Source organism: Protopterus annectens, chromosome 17.part0 (assembly GCF_019279795.1).
Source record: "Protopterus annectens isolate FY-2018-M chromosome 17.part0, PAN1.0, whole genome shotgun sequence".
Taxonomy (NCBI): domain Eukaryota; kingdom Metazoa; phylum Chordata; order Ceratodontiformes; family Protopteridae; genus Protopterus; species Protopterus annectens.
The window spans coordinates 187,021,412-187,038,116 of record NC_056751.1 but is presented as its reverse complement, the minus strand read 5'-3'; the positions used below and the strand labels follow the sequence as shown (position 1 = coordinate 187,038,116).

At 40.2% G+C, this 16,705-nt stretch overlaps 1 protein-coding gene across 4 annotated transcripts in view; it reads left to right on the top strand.

Moving 5' to 3' along the window:
- The window catches only part of SEMA6A (semaphorin 6A), a 414,822-nt gene that overhangs the window by 127,368 nt on the left and 270,749 nt on the right, over positions 1-16,705 (top strand). The window lies entirely within an intron of this gene.

Here is a 16,705-nt window from a genome sequence, read left to right as displayed (position 1 = left end):
TATTGTCACAGATGTAGAGCAAGAAGGAATGGTGACTTGGAAAAAGCTAAAGTTGCAATTTTTGTTCACTAATGCATATGACTTCCTGTTTGGTTTCTTGTCATGGAAATTTGTTTATTTAAAATAAGTGAAGAAGCAGCTGTACAAAAGTACAGTTTACTTTAGCGCAGGTTAGTTTAAGCTGATGCTAGACTCGGCCACACCTCTAACCTGTTTGTGAATTTGCTTTGGAATGCTGCTCCATTCATGCTGCATTTTTTATTATATATTGAGCAGGATTGCAGTTAATAAATGATGCTGCAGTTGCAAACTTGTCCTTCAAAAGATGAGTATTACTAAAAATCCTACCAATTCCGTTTTATATTTTAAGGGTGGGATTCCCACATGTATGGTGCAGACTGAATCTGCACACCTGTCGCTAGTGCAAATGTAAACTGTTTTGGATAGGAATGAGGCTGTCATATGGGTAATTATGTCATTACTAAACAGTGTATTTGCTGTGCATGTCATGGCCGTGACTTAGCAGTTTTCCATAATTTACTGGAAGGTAAGAAAGCTGTGAGATGTATCCCTATATCAGCAGCTGGGTTTATATTTTGGTGCTGACCATGCAATGTAAGGAAGAGATACATTTCTGAGGTGAGGAGGTCCCTTACATGAGCTATCAAACAAATGTCCCTTCTACCTTTTCTTTTGTAACTGTTCTGTTAAATGTTAGAAGATTGCATAAACTTATTTAATAAATAGATGTGAATTTTCCCGTATACATTAAATATCATCTTGGTTCAGGAGTGAAGAAGGGGTCCCTTTACATTTTTATTGCCTTTCATGTTTAACTATGTTTATATGAATGTACACTATTTTCCAGTTTGTAATCTCTGTTTTTGGGTCATAGCTGAAAAGGACCTTTGGGATTGGCATAATGTTTAAGGTATTTACCTCATAGACACAAAGTACAGGGTTTAATTCTCACCTTTGGTCACTGTCTAGTTATTGGCTATGCATGTAATAGTTTGCGGGCTGATTGACTAGCATTCACCTATGAACATACTTACTGATCAGTGATGTCAGAATAGAGGTGGACACCTGTCACCCTGATTCTGGAATGCTTCTGTCAGCTCACTTTGTGTCTAACTTGTAGTCTGTAAAATGAGAATGGTGTTATTGTGGCTGAGCAGTGGTGCATGGTTCTCTTCTTGGCTAGTGCTGCTGTGGGAAGTGGCTTCATTTCATTTTTCTCGTAATGCCCTTGTTCCTCGGTCCAGTAATAAAATGGATGGAAAATAATGGGTGCAGCTCCCCTGTTTTTCCATTTCTCATCAGTTGGATTAGCTGCATGTCCTAGCTTGCCAATACCTTGTGTTATTTCCAAGAATTTATAAGATTCACTTTTGTGTGCCCTATGCATTTGTGAATTTGATCACTGTTTTTGACCTTACTGCCTCTTTGGGAAGGCTGTTCAGTAATCTGGCCTCCCTTTCTGTGATGTTGACTTTATTGTATCTCCCCAGAACAGTTTGCATTGTTTCTTCAGATTGTTTTCTCATTTCCATACATGGCTCTTTGTGAAAGATAACACTCACTTGGATGGATTTAATATTATTCTCCTCAGTTGTAGGGGACTGCACTTGATTCGCATTCAGAACTTGTGTGCTCTGCTTACTTCTGATGCCTTTGTCATGCTGTTACTCTGCAGTAAATTGTCTATGTTCACAAAGATGTACAGAGGCCGAATACTTTATGATAGGATATCCACTCAAGGAAATATCTGCATGAGAGAGAGAAGACTGGAAATGTAATGGGACTGTTGCTGTTAACACCTGTGCTATTTTTTATGCCCCATTAATTTGCATAGGAAGGCCTGGATTCTAAAATGCAGTTTAACTGAGATACTGCTCTGTAATACTGCTGTAGATGTTGCAGGAGAGTAAACCGCTCATACTGAGAGCAAGTCGTTTCGAATCTGGATATAATTCCTTCCCAAATATAGTGTGTTTGCACTAAGTAGTAGTTTTTTTCATTTATTTTTGGATAACTACTTCATCTTATTCAGGGTCACTGCAGTGGGAGCCACAAGAGAACCCAGGAAGTTAGAAATGGGGAGTCCACCTCTACAAAGAGGCCAGTCACAAGTGGAGTCCCTCAGGGATCGGTCCTTGGACCGCTTCTTTTTGGCATTTACTTCTCAGAAGTCAAGATCGATGCCAGTGGTCTCTGGCTGACTAAATTTGCAGATAACTGCAAATTAGGAGCTGTCAATAAATCTCACCCTGACACAAATGTTCTCCAGAAGAGACTCACACAGACAAACAACTGGTGTCACAGCCATGGACTAAAACTAAATGCCAAGAAATGCATAATAGTATCCTTCAGGAAGTCATCCACCCCTAATAACTATCATATTGACAACACACCCCTTAGAGTTGACCCAGTAGTCAGAGACTTAGGGACACACATAGACAGTAATCTAGCCTTTGACTATCACTTCTGTACAGTAGTAAGGAAATCATTCTATGTTGCACATCTTACAAACAAATGTATGGCATCTAAGCCCAAGGAAGTCATTGTTCCACTGTATTCAGCATTCATTAGACCTATCGTAGAGTACAGTGCCCCCTTTGGTATATACCTAACCAGGCATATCCAACAAATGGAACATCCACAGAGATTCCTCACTAAAAGAATACAGGGCATAAGTAAAATGTCCGATGCAGACTGCCCAAAGGCCCTATCCCTATATTCTGTCTCCTACAGGCTGTTGAGGGGAGATCTATGCCTTGTGTACAGGGCATTGTCAGATACGACTCTGATGGGCCTCCTGTATATCCAGAAAACAAACAGTGTCAGAGTTACCCGTTCTAAGGACTTAAACCTTGCAAGTGATATAAATAGGACCTGCTGGAGAGACAGATATGTATCCCAGAGACTACCCCGTCTCTGAAACAGGCTCCCTATCCATGTGAAGCAAGAGTTCCTCCGTAACCCAATTCAAGTGTAACTTGAACAGTTGGATGGGGAACAGGAAATTCATCCTTAGTTTGGTACCTATGTCTCTAATGGATGCAGGTAGCCTGTAAATGGTTCATCACCAAGGCCCCTGCTTGTAAATGTTTCATCTCCCAAGCCCCTACTTACACTTATCAAGGGCACCAGAATTTGTCAGAAATTTGGGATGCATGGCTAGGTTTAAAAAGGCCGTTGTGGTTATTAGCCTAGTAAACACCTATGAACCTATATTGATTTGTTAGTGGGCATAAGACAGAGAAACTAATTCTGTGGCAGACACCAGTCAATTGCAGGATGCTGTCATGCACTTACTGATACAAACACACACACCATATGTACGTACAACTATAGGCAGCTTAAAAGCTTTCCAGTTCACCCAATGGCAGCATTTTGTGGCCAGGAGAGGAAACAGCACTCAGCAAAATATCATGGGACAAAGTAGGGGGCATGCATTTTTGTAAAAAAAAAAAAAGAAAAAGACAGAAAATAATTTTTTTTTTCAAATTTCTTAACAAAAAATATGAATAGCTCTAAAACAAAAAATGACAGTAAAGTACTACAGATGGTAGTGGTCATTATAAACGTGTGTATATGTATGTATGTGTGTGTGTGTGTACATATCTGTGTTCATATCTGACTGCAGTTTTCTTTCAGATGAGTAATAAACATCCCAAGTCTTTTTTCGCAGCTTTTAAAGTAACAAACAGTATGGCACAGTGGTGCAGCACTTATCATGGCTGCTTCACAATTCTTGATTTCAAGTTCTGTTCCCATCTGTAGCACATTCTGTGCAGAATTTATTGTCCTAGCAGTGTCTGTTTCCTTTACTTAAAAAAAAAAAAAAAAAAACTGGGGTCTGTAGATTCTTCCACTTTCTAAAGACTTGTGGATAAGTGAACTGTCAATGTTCTGATTTTTGATTGCTGGAAGACGTCCACAGCGAACGAGTTTTACGTAAAGCAAATATTGAACGGAATGAATGAATGAATGAATGAATGAATGAATGAATGAATGAATGAATGGCTTTTGAATAACATTAAAACAACTGTGGGAATCATGATAGTGTAAGAATAACAGTTGTCCATCTACCAACTGGCTTCAAAATAAAGGATGTTTAACTTACATTTCAGTTTTGCAGTTTTGTTTTACTTTCCAGAGAGCAAGAAAGAATGACATTTTTTACTTCTTCTTTTTGCAAGTTTACAACATGGGAGATTTTTTTTGTGTGTTGGGGTGTGTTAGATAATTGTATAAAAAGCTGGGTAGATGGAATACACTGGGTCCAAAGGATGGGATGCCTTTACCCTTATATCGGACTTGTGGTTCTACCACTCAGGTACTCAAGATACAGGTTATATCCTACTGCTAGAGCTCTTATGTCACAGCAAGGGCTTCTTCAGTTTGCTTCTCCACTGTAGTACTTTGTGTGTGAAGTCTGCATGTGTTCCCTCTTTTCATATGGGTTTTCTCTGGGTCCTACAGATTCCTCCCACATTCCAAAGTAGGGTGGATTGGATACTGTAAATTGCGAAAAGGTGGGAGCGTGTTCATATGTGATATGGAAGACAGACCTGGCAGTCTACTTCTGTTTCTTTCCTTTGCTTTGAAAACTCTACTGGGCCACTCTAGGGGTCTGATGTGACTCATAAAATACAGTGAGCAAATGGTAATTATGTAAACAGCAGGCTCTAGAATATGTTGCATGCATTACTAATTGTGTGCACACATGCCGCTGGAAATTACTCGAGGTGCTGGAACAAGACTTTGTATGTATTTAGATGGCTCCGAAGTATTCCGCCTTCCTTCTCAGTAAGCTGCAGTACTTTAGGAGGGTGAAAAGTTGGATTGTCACACCCAGTTTAGTACCAGAGTGGCTGCATTGACGCAGTGTAACAGTGAATGGTTACAACACTATATGGGATTGCTGAGTTATAGTAGATTTTAAAATGTAGAGTTCTGCAAAGTTCAGCACATTTGGACCCTGAATGCGTTTGTGTTTGCCTACTGTGATTACTCTGCGTGTAAAAAGCCTGTTCCGTAATATTAATGTATTAAGTGCAGGACTGTACTTGGCTCTTCAATGTGATTGTTTCTTGAGGTTTGTGAAGATGTTAAACCTTCAGCCTTTTTTCTTTCATATTTCTAGGTAAGTTATTACAAATAGTTGAGTGTATGTGTGTGTGTGTGTGTGTATATATATATATATATATATATATATATATATATATATATTTATAGATAGATATAGATATATAGATATGTACTTTCTTGTGTATAATGCAGATGTGAATGATATAGCCTATCAGGATACCTGTTTGCTGCCAAGTTATTCATATTTGCATTACAAACAACCATAACGGTTTGTCTGTAGTGACTTCTTAGAATCATTCTTCATTTATGTTGTATTTAAATTAAATAACTACAGCATAACTTGGTGATTATGTTGTTGTTTTTTTAAGGTTTAAGTTTTTGCTGTTTTTATAACTACAGCTTTGGAGTTGTTGATGGGGTCAGCATTTGTATGAGACATCACTTTCTGCAGACCATTCGTAAGCTTCTGGTATAAACACCAGCAGGATTATTTTGCTAACACAATTTAGTGACTTTTTAAACTCCATAACCTCAAGTGTTAACTATTTTTTATTATGAGTTTTTATATATCAGCTAGCTTGTACTGCATGTATGAATACTATACAATCACTATTGTCCGCAACACTGTCACACTTGTTTGCTTGCTTATTTATTATATATTTATTTTCATTTAGTTTTTACTCATAATTACCAGTAATCCATCAGATTCTAATTCTATTTATACCACTCACATGGTAGAACCGTAGTGAAATGAGTTTCATATGGAATATATTTTACTTAGTTGTAAATGATAATAAAGAAAGGCCTTATGCTTTTAACCTGCATACAAATAAACAGATGGAATACACCGCATCAAAAAAGGAAATAATGCATTTTCTGCAAAATTTTAAGGAGAATCATGCATTTATCACTGAATATAGAAGAGTTTGCTGTGTACGTGTGACTTTTGTTGGTTACAGGAAACGTCGGATTTCTTCACACTTTTGTTGTCGAAAACAAGTTACGGTTGTAATGTGTAGTTCACACCTTGCTGAGATGAGGTGTTTTGTACTTATCATCAGCTGTGACACAAGCTCTTCCTCATCTGTTTACTCGTATGCTCATCGGTTCTGCATGGGAATTGTCCAGGCGAGCTGAGCTTATCAGGGGCTCAACAGAGAGGCACACCATTGCTTGACATTTAAAGCTTGGTTTGATTTATTGTCCCCATTACAGTGTAAATTGAGGAGGCAGAGATTTGTAAGCACTGGACCTTTTTGAAATGTAAACACATGGCATACAGTTCCTCCTGAAGTAGCGGTGTTTGACTAGGTTTCATTGGTTGGAAATGGAACTCATCCCAGTATGCCTTGGACGTATCATGCTGTACTGCTGAAACTGTACAGTGTGTTCGGGGCTTCTCTTGCTTAAGCAATGCAAAATAGAAAGACTAAATATCAAAGTGTGATGCGATCACAGCTGTGCCTTTGTTTCTGCAGCTTGACAGCATAGCTTGGGAATTCTTAATTGTTAACAGAAAAGTGACTCGATGGTCTTGGTATGTTTGCTTGGCCTGAAAACCAGTTTCTGATTTACTGTGTACTGCTGCCACTGTGGCTTCACAGGTGCTCCACTAATAAATATATTGTTGTCTAAGGTGCTGATACAGTTATGTGGTCCACATAGTTTTAATTTATATATTTCTATGCATGGTCAATAAAAGGACCACAAGCCTTTTTGGAAACATTAGTAAAGTCTAAAGTCTTGAAAAGCATATTTTGCTAAGTTTTCTTTTTGACTGTAACCTGATGTGAGGTTCATAAGTTTAAAACCTTGCAACAGAGGAGTATAGTGCTAGGTATATCTAAAATTCAGACAGTTTAGCAAGGACATTCTGTGACTGGCTACTGATGATAGTCTGGTTGTGTGCACAGTAGCACTGAGAAAAGTGCACCATGAAAAATGTCTTAAGTGCCACTGAGATGTAAAATATCTGTCTTGTCAAATAAAGTTCAGCAAATTAAATGAATTTCCATTGTTGCTGCAGAAAGAGAGGCACTAGCGATGTGATCCCATGAATGGTTATAATGTTGACTAACACATGTTAAGGTTAGATGCCATATGCCGTGGGTCCTTTTTGCTAGTGGTGTTTGTCAGCTTTTAACCAGCAATACAGATATGATTTACACAGAGTTGTCGGGCCTTTCACGGTCGCTGGAGCCACAGCTCAACTTGGCCAGTGTAGTGAGAGCCATGTGTCCATTTCTGTATAAGGTGTGAACCACAGCAGCAAACGACACATAGCAATTGGGTTTTAAAGCTAAGTGTAGTAAAACTGTAGTAACGTTTCTCAGACTGTTAATAAAATAATTTGCCGGCAAAAAGGACAAATTTCTTCTACTGTAAATTTAAATAAGTGTGACATGTTTATTTATTTTTTATTTATTTTACATTTGTTGACCGGGCTAGTCTAACTGGATATATGTCCATTTTCAGTAGAGGCCCGGGGAGAAAAGCTCCAATGGAATATTACATTGTTTATACAGAACAGACCATACAAGATTAGAATTTAAAAAACAAAGTTAGACAATATATGCAATGTACAACTATGATAGGAGCAAACAAGGAGAAAAAAGTCCTAATGTCTTTATACAAAGAAATAATAATAAAAAAAATATATATATCCTTTTTTTTTTTTTTTACCATGGTAGTACTGTGTATATGAGATAACATTTCACTACATAGATACTAAGAAAAGGAAAGTTATGAGGGTGTAGGGTAAGAAAAAGAGACAGAGTAAGAGGGAAAGTTAATCTGGGTTGGTACAGGGGCAAAGCCATTGACTATTGAGATGCATAGTTAGTTGTCTTTTAAAAAGTGAGAGTGCAGACAAAGATGTGATATCAGAGGGTAGTTTGTTCCACATTTTTCCAACAGAGTTGGAAAAGAGGCAGTCCCCTGAAGCGTTATTAGGTTTGGGAGTATAAATCAGTAGTTTGTTTGAGGAGCGTAGCCGTTTCATGTTCTTGTAAGGTGTAACAAGGTTAGAGAGTATTGGTATTTTAGTTGGTTGGTGTAGAATTTTGTGAGCTATTAAGAGCTGTTGAAGTGTTAATTTGTTGATAAATTCAAGCCAACCTAGTTGTCTTAGGTTCAGGCAGTGGCGAGTTCGAAACTGGGATCCTGTAGCGAATCTAGCAATATTATAGTAGGATGTAGCAAGTTTCTTCTGGTTGCTTTTGGAGAGATTAGTATAGATGGGGGAGGCATATAGAAGAGTAGAGATGAGGTGAGATCTAGCTAAGATGGTTCTTGTTTCATGTGTAAGGAAGGGTTTGATTCTGTAGAGAGAACCAATTTTTTTGTTAACTACTTTTATTGTGTTGTTGATTTGTGAGTCAAAGCTTAGATTGTTGTCAACAGTTATTCCTAGTAATTTTGTTGTTGAGTCAGGAGAAATGAGAGTGCTATCAGTGGATGTGAGAGAGAAATTAAGTGGTGTACATTTACGGGTAGGTGGGAACAGTAACAGATTGGTTTTCTTGGGGTTGAGGAGAAGGCAACGATCAGAGAACCATTTTTCAACAGAAGAAAAGGCTTTTTGGGTAAGAGACTGAAGTTCATTTTGAGAGGTGGCAGTGCAGATTATAGTAGAATCATCTGCATATTGTATGCAAGTGGTGTTAGGGATAGCTGATTGGAGGTCATTAATAAAGATTGAAAATAAGAGGGGGCCTAGGATAGATCCTTGAGGTACGCCTAAAGAGATAGGTAGGAGATTAGATAGTGAATTCTTCCAGAGTACTGCCTGCTGACGGTTGTCAAGATAAGATGTGAACCAAGTTAAGGAAGGGGTGTCAAGTGAGAGAGATTTTAGTATGTGTAGGAGGAGTTTATGATTAACCATGTTGAAGGCTTTAGATAAGTCAATGAAGATTGAAGATAATAGATAATTGTTGTTGCGGTTGTGGTTGATGGTGTTCGTAAAGGAGAGTAAGGCAGCGGTAGTACTGTGGGAAGGTCTGAATCCATGTTGGCTGTTAGCAAGTAGACTGTTTTGGAGAAGGTGGTTAAGAAGTTAACCACCTTCTCCATAACAACCTACTTGCTAACAGTCAACATAGATTTAGACCTTCTCACAGTACCACTACTGCATTACTCTCCTTTACTAACACTATCAACCATAACCGTAACAACACTAATCTATCATTTTCTATCTTCATAGATCTTTCAAAAGCTTTCGACATGGTTAATCATAAACTTCTTCTGCACATACTAAAATCTCTTTCAATTCCTCCTTCTTCCTTATCCTGGTTTACATCTTACCTAGAAAACCGTCAGCAGGCAGTACTTTGGAAAAACTTATCTAATCTCCTTCCTATCTCTTTAGGTGTACCTCAAGGGTCTATCCTTGGCCCACTCCTATTTTCTATCTTTATTAACGACCTCCAGTCAGCTATTCCAAACACTATTTGCATACAATATGCAGACGATTCCACTATAATCTGCACTGCTTCCTCTCAGACTGAACTCCTGTCACTTACCCAAGAAGCTTTTTCCACTGTTGAACACTGGTTCTCTGACCGTTGCCTACTCCTCAACCCTAAGAAAACAAAGTTGCTATTGTTCTCACCTACCCACAAATCAAGCTCTCTTAATTTCTCTATTACTTCCTCTGATAACACTCTGATTTCTCCTGATGCTACTACAAAACTACTAGGAATAACTATTGACAACAATCTCAATTTTGATTCTCATATAAACAACACAATAAGAGTAATAAACAAAAAGATTGGTTCCCTTTATAGAATCAAACCATTCCTTACACCTGAAGCTCGGACCACCTTAGCTAGTTCTCACCTTATCTCTACCCTTCTATATGCTTCCCTATTTATACCAATCTCTAAAAATAACCTCAAGAAACTTGCTACATCTTACCATAATATTGCTCGATTTGCCACAGGATCCCTCTTCAGAACCCATCACTGTCATAACCTAAAACAACTAGGCTGGCTTGAACTTCCTAACAGGCACATTTATCAACAGCTCTTAACTGCTCACAAAATTCTATATCAGCCTTCTAAAACACCAATTCTCTCTAACCTCATTACGCCTTATAATAACTTGAAACACTTACGCTCTTCAAACAAACTACTGGTTAATATTACCATACCCAATAACTCTGCAGGTCACAGCCTTTTTTCTAACTCTGTTGGAAAAATGTGGAACAAACTGCCATCTGATATCTCATCTTTGTCTAGTCTTCCACTCTTTAAAAAACAGCTGAAAACACATCTCAATAAACACTGGCTTTGTTCCTGTAACAACCCAGATTAACCTTTCTTTTTCCTTTCCTCCTTAATTCCTCCTGCTTTAGCTTTGGTTCTAATAGTACGACTTGGGGCACGGTGATCCAGGATAGACAAAGTGGAATTAAAGTAATCTACTGCCTCATTAAGTGGGAGATATTTTATTGGGGACCAATTACATAGTCTTAACTCAGTTAGAAAATGCTCAATGTTAAATTGCTTTTTGGAGCGTAAGGTTCTGTAGGTAGTAGGTAAGATTAGGTTGGTTTTATGTCTAATAATATATGTTAATGAGTTGTCACTTAGGTCTTCTGGTAGGGTACCTTCTTGGTAGTTCTGTTGGGGAGTATTAGTGAGGATCCAGTCTAAGGTGGTTTCATTATTGTTGGTTTTGTTAGTTCTAGTAGGACTATTGATGAGTTGTATGAAGCCATAGAGGTTTATATGGGAGGTAGGATTTGTATTGTTACAGGTAAACCAATCAATGTTAAAGTCACCTAAGACTAATGTTTCTTGTGGGAGGTTGGTGGAGAGTGAACTGAGGATACATTCAAGGGTATTAATGTTATTTCCTGGAGGGAGATAAGCACAAATTATATTTATAGCTTTGGAAGTGTTGACTTGAAGTTTGGAGCTGATTATTTCGGCATTATTTTCTACGGTAAGAGTCAGATTGAGATTACTAAGCTGGAATTTTGTTTTGTATACAATTGCTACCCTTCCACCCTTTTTGGCAGTGCGATCAAGTCTAATGATGCTATACCCAGGTGGAGTGATTTCGTTGTCTTTAATGGTTGGCTTGAGCCATGTTTCAGTTAAACATAAAGTGTCAAATTGATGCATTTCTAGGAGGGCATGGACTTGAGTGATTTTATTGCAAATACTTCGTATGTTTAGATGGGCAATAGTGAGAGAGTTGCTAGTTATGGAAGATAATAGAGAATGAGGTTTGTCTTGTTTTTTGTGGACATTGGTATTGGTATGGTGTGGGCCAGGGTTAGGATGAATATCTCCATCCAATAGTGAGTGGAGGAGTTTATAATATTTTGCTAGGGGAAGTTTGTAAATACGGTTAAATACTTTCCTAGTTTTTAGTTTGCTTGATTTGAAGTGTGCTAGTCTGTGGTATTTAGCTAGTGGGTAGTTAGGCTGATAGGTGAGATTTAAGAAGGTGAAAGAGAAAGGAGATATAGATGTAGAGGTATATTTAGAGGGAAAAGGAAGAGACGAGTTAAGTGGGTATTCGTAGGATGTAAAGAGGTAAGTAGTGACAAGAGAAGATAGAAGTGGTAAGGAGATAAGTAATTTAAGTTGTGAAGGAAAGAAAGCTGTACACATTGTAATGATAGGGATAGTGAACAAAGGGATGAGAAGTAGAGTATGGGTACAGATGGGGAAGGGTAGGAAGATTAGGTACGAAGGGGAGGAGCTAGATATGTTAATTAGTGGGTGTGTGGTACACTTCAGAGGTTCGAAGTGGATTATTGAGTTTACTTAACACTTAAAACTTGTGAGAACCATATGAGTCAGTCTCAGGACGTATATGTGATTCCATGGTAACTGGTTGGAAGGCTTTGATTTAGACAGTATTCCACATATATAAAACGTGTCATCTTCCAAGGTTTTGCTTAAGCTTGGGTTGCAAAGGGAGTGTAAATAATCTGGGAGAATGTAGCACGGCTATGCAAACATCTGAGCGATTCTGCCTTGCAAATCCAGTGTCAGAAGGTGTAGTTATTTGCAAAGTGACCACAAAGTAATTCACCACAATATCACTTACCAAGCCATTCCTCTAACTTTGCCAACACAAGAAGATTCAACTGCCACTGCTGGGGTATTTCTTAGACTACCTCAGTGCACCATGACTGGACATCATTTCCTCACATATTTTTTACTGTTCATAAACTGTTTGTTGCAGTCTTGGCTAATCTTTGTCAGACATATGATTATTTGAATAGGGGACTGCCTTGCCTCCTGTTACTGTTCTGTTCATGATTATTGCAAAGTGCACACACACACACACACACACACACACACACACACACACACACACACACACACACACACACACACTTTCTGAGTCAGCATTGCTGCCTAATTTGCTTGCATTACATGACTGTTGTCTGAAGTAGTTCTTGCAGAAATGATGCCTTGCATGTCACACATGTGCCAGTGTTGTGCTGCTCGTATACTAAGGATAGTAAAGCATCCAGTGAAAATTTCAAGCAAAGCCAAAGCCTAGGAAAGCTAAAGTAAGGGCTGCCACAACCTGCAAAGGGCACCTTTATTCCATTTCCATCAGCGGCCTCACTGTTAAGTCTGAATGACTGCGATTACTCAGCAGAGCTGCAGAGTAGCTTGACATATACTCGCAGATGCTTTTACATCTCAGAGAGGAAATAACTTCTTATTGGACACACAGCTTGTAGGGTGGCCATGGTGGTGCAGCGGTTAGCGTTGTTGCCTCACAGCAAGAGTTTCTCTGGTTCGATCGTCGGCTGGGGTGCCTTCTGTGTGGAGTCTGCATGTCCTCCCTGTGGTTGCGTGGGTTTCCCCTGGGCGCTCTGGTTTCCTCCCACATCCCATAGACATGCTGTAGGTGGATTGGACACTCTAAATTGGCCCTAGGCATGAGTGTGTGTGTGTGCCTTCTGTGGAAGATTGGGCACTGGGCTGGCAACTCAACACTGTAAAACCCCACTGCCAATCATGAGTGGACAGGTGATCTGCTGTGGTGACCCCTGTGAAGACGGCAGAGATAGAAGAAAGCTGCCAGCCTAGCCAGATAGAATTGTGCAGATAAGTCTATCCTTTGTAAATATGAATGTTGAACTTAAAACAATGTGGCAACATTGCCATCTGCTGTAAAGAAAGCTAAGCCAAGCATTTTGTGTTGGCCCTTTGAAATTAAAATGATTTCATCACTGCCTTTGATGTTTTACAAGATGTTCTTCGTTCCCCATTGCTGCAGTCCTTACTATTGGGTATAGTCCGCATCCAGTCGGCCCGAATACCAGAGTATAAGGCTGACGTCGGTCAGGGCGCATTAGACTGACGTCAGTACGTCAGGGTACTAATGCGCATGACCAACGTCATATCCTCAGTCTTTTTTGCCGCATGGTCCGATGCAGAAGCAGTTTTGCGAGTGCAGGTTGGCGTTCTGAAATATTTCCGAAACCGGAGTTTCAGACCGAAACAGAGTTGGCTAAGTACCCGTTGGGGAACATTTTGGTTTTTCTTGCCTCAGTATTTAACCGGATGTCAGAAAAAGTGAATAACTGTATTTCTTGTGGGAAACAGATACCTCATAGGGATTACCATACCTTGTGTATACCTTGTTTAGGGCCTGAGCACGGCGTTGTTGGTTGCCGCTCTTGTGCTAGGTTTAACAAACGCACTATTAAGAGGAGGTTAGACTGTGCCAGGTTAGTGTTTGGGAAGCGTTGCAATTATAAAATGCCGCCGGATGCTCCGCGCCCGCTTCCAAGAAGCGCAAGGACAAAACAGCGAAGCCTAGGGTTGATGAACCGGCAGTCCCGGACGTCGGTTCTTTAGAAGGCTCAGTGGAGCCAGAGGTTTTGCCAGGAGTTTCCATGGAGTCTCAGGCAGAAACTTTACTATTACAGGATGTGCCTTCTCAGGAGGTAGGCCAGGCTGAGGGGGCTTCTCAGGTAACTGTTCTTCCTTCTCTTCCCAAGGTAGTTAGAGCCTCTCCTTCTGTTGCCAAAACTTCTTTGAGAGGTAGGCCTAGTTCAGCTTCAGTGGGGGCTTCTCCTAGCATTTCGGGTTCTGTACCTAAGAAACATATGCTTAAAATGGCAGAAGATTTGATTACTATGATTAGAGGTTCTATGCCCCCGCCTGATAAGAGGCCTAGGGTGGAACCGGAGTTTGATAGTTTTGAACAGTGTTCAGAGGCTTCAGAGTCTTCTGCGGAAGACTTGCAGGAGTATCCTACTTATTCTGATTCTGATGTGGATGATTCCACTCCTACAGCTTCTCCTCCTGAGGATTTCTCATTTTCAGAGACTCTGCATTCCATGAGGGAGCATTTCAAATGGGAAGGCCAGGATTACTCTGATTCCAGGAAAAGGCTTAGGGAATTCTTGTTTTTACCCCAGCATAGGCCCTTAGCCATTCCTCCTGTGTTGAATGTGGTGGAATATGTTTTTGCAGAGGCTTCCCTGAACCCTGACTCTTTGCCTCCTGCTCCTGTTAAGCCTGATAGGTATTATAGGGTGCCCGAAGCTCACAAGTATTTGTTTAAGAGTCCTAGGGCGGACCCAGAAACTATTTCTCAAGGACCTAAAGGTGTTAAAGCTTCTGTGGTTAAAAATCCTGTTCCCACTGATAAAGAGGCAAGGGCTTTGGATAGGTGGGGAAAGAAAGTGTATACTTCTTCCACTCTAGCCATGAGAGCATTGAATTGTCAGTTTCACATGCTAAAATATCAGAATTATCTCCTTTCACAATTAAAATCTAAGGTGGATGCTTTGGCGGAAGGTATTGAGTGTAAAGAGTTGCTGGATTTGGTTCATGTGTCTGAACAAGTGGGTAAGCATTCTTTGCAATGTGGTTTTGATGCTGTACAGGCCTCTTCGAGGGTGGCTGCTACTAGTTCTGTTCTTCGCAGGCATGCCTGGTTGAAGGATCAGAATTTAGCTGAGCATGTTAAGACAAGGATTTTGGATGCTCCTTTACAGTCTGATGTGTTGTTTGGATCGCCTGTGGAAGCAGTTTTAAAGAAAATGGAGGACAAAGCTAAGTCTATGCAAACTGTTAAAGATTTTTTGCAGGTGCAGCCACCGAAGTTTAGTAGAAATTGGCCTGCTAAGGGGTGGACATATCCTGCTTATGATTCCCAGTCTAGAGGTAGGTCTAGACGTGGTAGGGGCAGGGCTCAAGGTTCTTTTAGGCCTAGAACAGGGAGTTCACCTGCTCAGACTTCTGGTGAGGGCAGGGGTCAGTCCTTTCGTAAACAGACCCAATGACCTGTCTTTTCAGCTGCCAGTAGATTCTCGTTTGGCAGCTCCTTTGGGAGGAAGACTGTCTCTTTTCAGAGAAAATTGGGATTTAATTACTCAAGACAAATGGGTGTTGGATATCATTCACCACGGTTACAGATTTTATTTCCATACACTGCCCCCTTTCAAAGGCATGCCAGACGTTCCTCCTCCACAAAGAAAAGAGGCTCACAAGCAAGTTTCTCAGTTACTCCAGATGGGGGACATTCAGCCAGTCCCTGTATCAGAAAGGGGCCTAGGATTTTATTCTCGCCTGTTCCTAGTACCAAAGAAGGGGAACACGTGGAGACCTATTTTGGATTTATCTCTCCTCAACACTTTTCTGGACATTCTCAAGTTCAAGATGTTGACGTTACAACAGCTTTTACCTCTGCTGGGCAAAGATCACTGGATGGTAACTTTAGATCTCAAGGAAGCTTACCTTCATGTGCCTATAAGGCTAAGTTGCAGAAAGTATCTGCGGTTTCGAGCTGGAAATTCTCATTATCAGTTCTCTGCATTGCCCTTTGGCTTATCTACTGCGCCCAGAGTATTCACAAAGGTTCTGGCTCCAGTGATAGCTTACTTCAGGCTTCAAGGAATTCAAATCTATCCTTACTTGGACGACTGCCTGATTCTGGCTCAAGAAAAGGAAGACCTTCTACAGCATCTGGAATATGTTATAGCAGTGCTAAGATGCCTAGGGTATTCTGTGAACGAAATAAAGTCCAGTCTAGTACCCTCTCAAGACATGTGCTTTCTGGGTGTGAGACTGAATACAGCAGCCCAGATGGCCTTTTTAACCCCGGACAAACAAAAGAGTCTATCACTTTACTTCCATCAACTATCTCATCAGTCCGTGCTGACTGCAAGGACAGTCCTTCAAGCATTAGGGTTCATGGCATCTTGTATTCTGGTGCTTCCCAATGCCAAACTGCATATGAGGAAGCTACAATGGTATCTCATAAATGTATGGACACAGCACTGCCAGGATTTGGACACTGTCATTCAAATAATACCTTGCCTTCAAACAGAATTTTTGTGGTGGGCTCAGGAATGTCACCTAAACAAGGGACTCTCTGTGACCCGGCCAGAGGCGAGTCAGATTTTAACGACAGATGCCTCGGACGTTGCTTGGGGAGCTCATCTAAATGGAAAGTGGATACAAGACAAGTGGCCTGCCAGACTACAGCATCTACATATCAACATGAAGGAGATGTTAGCAGTCCAGTTTGCATTAATGGCTTTCAAGGAGTTACTTCTTCCAGGGCAGGTGTTGATTCTAACAGACAACACAACTGTCATGTGGTACATCAA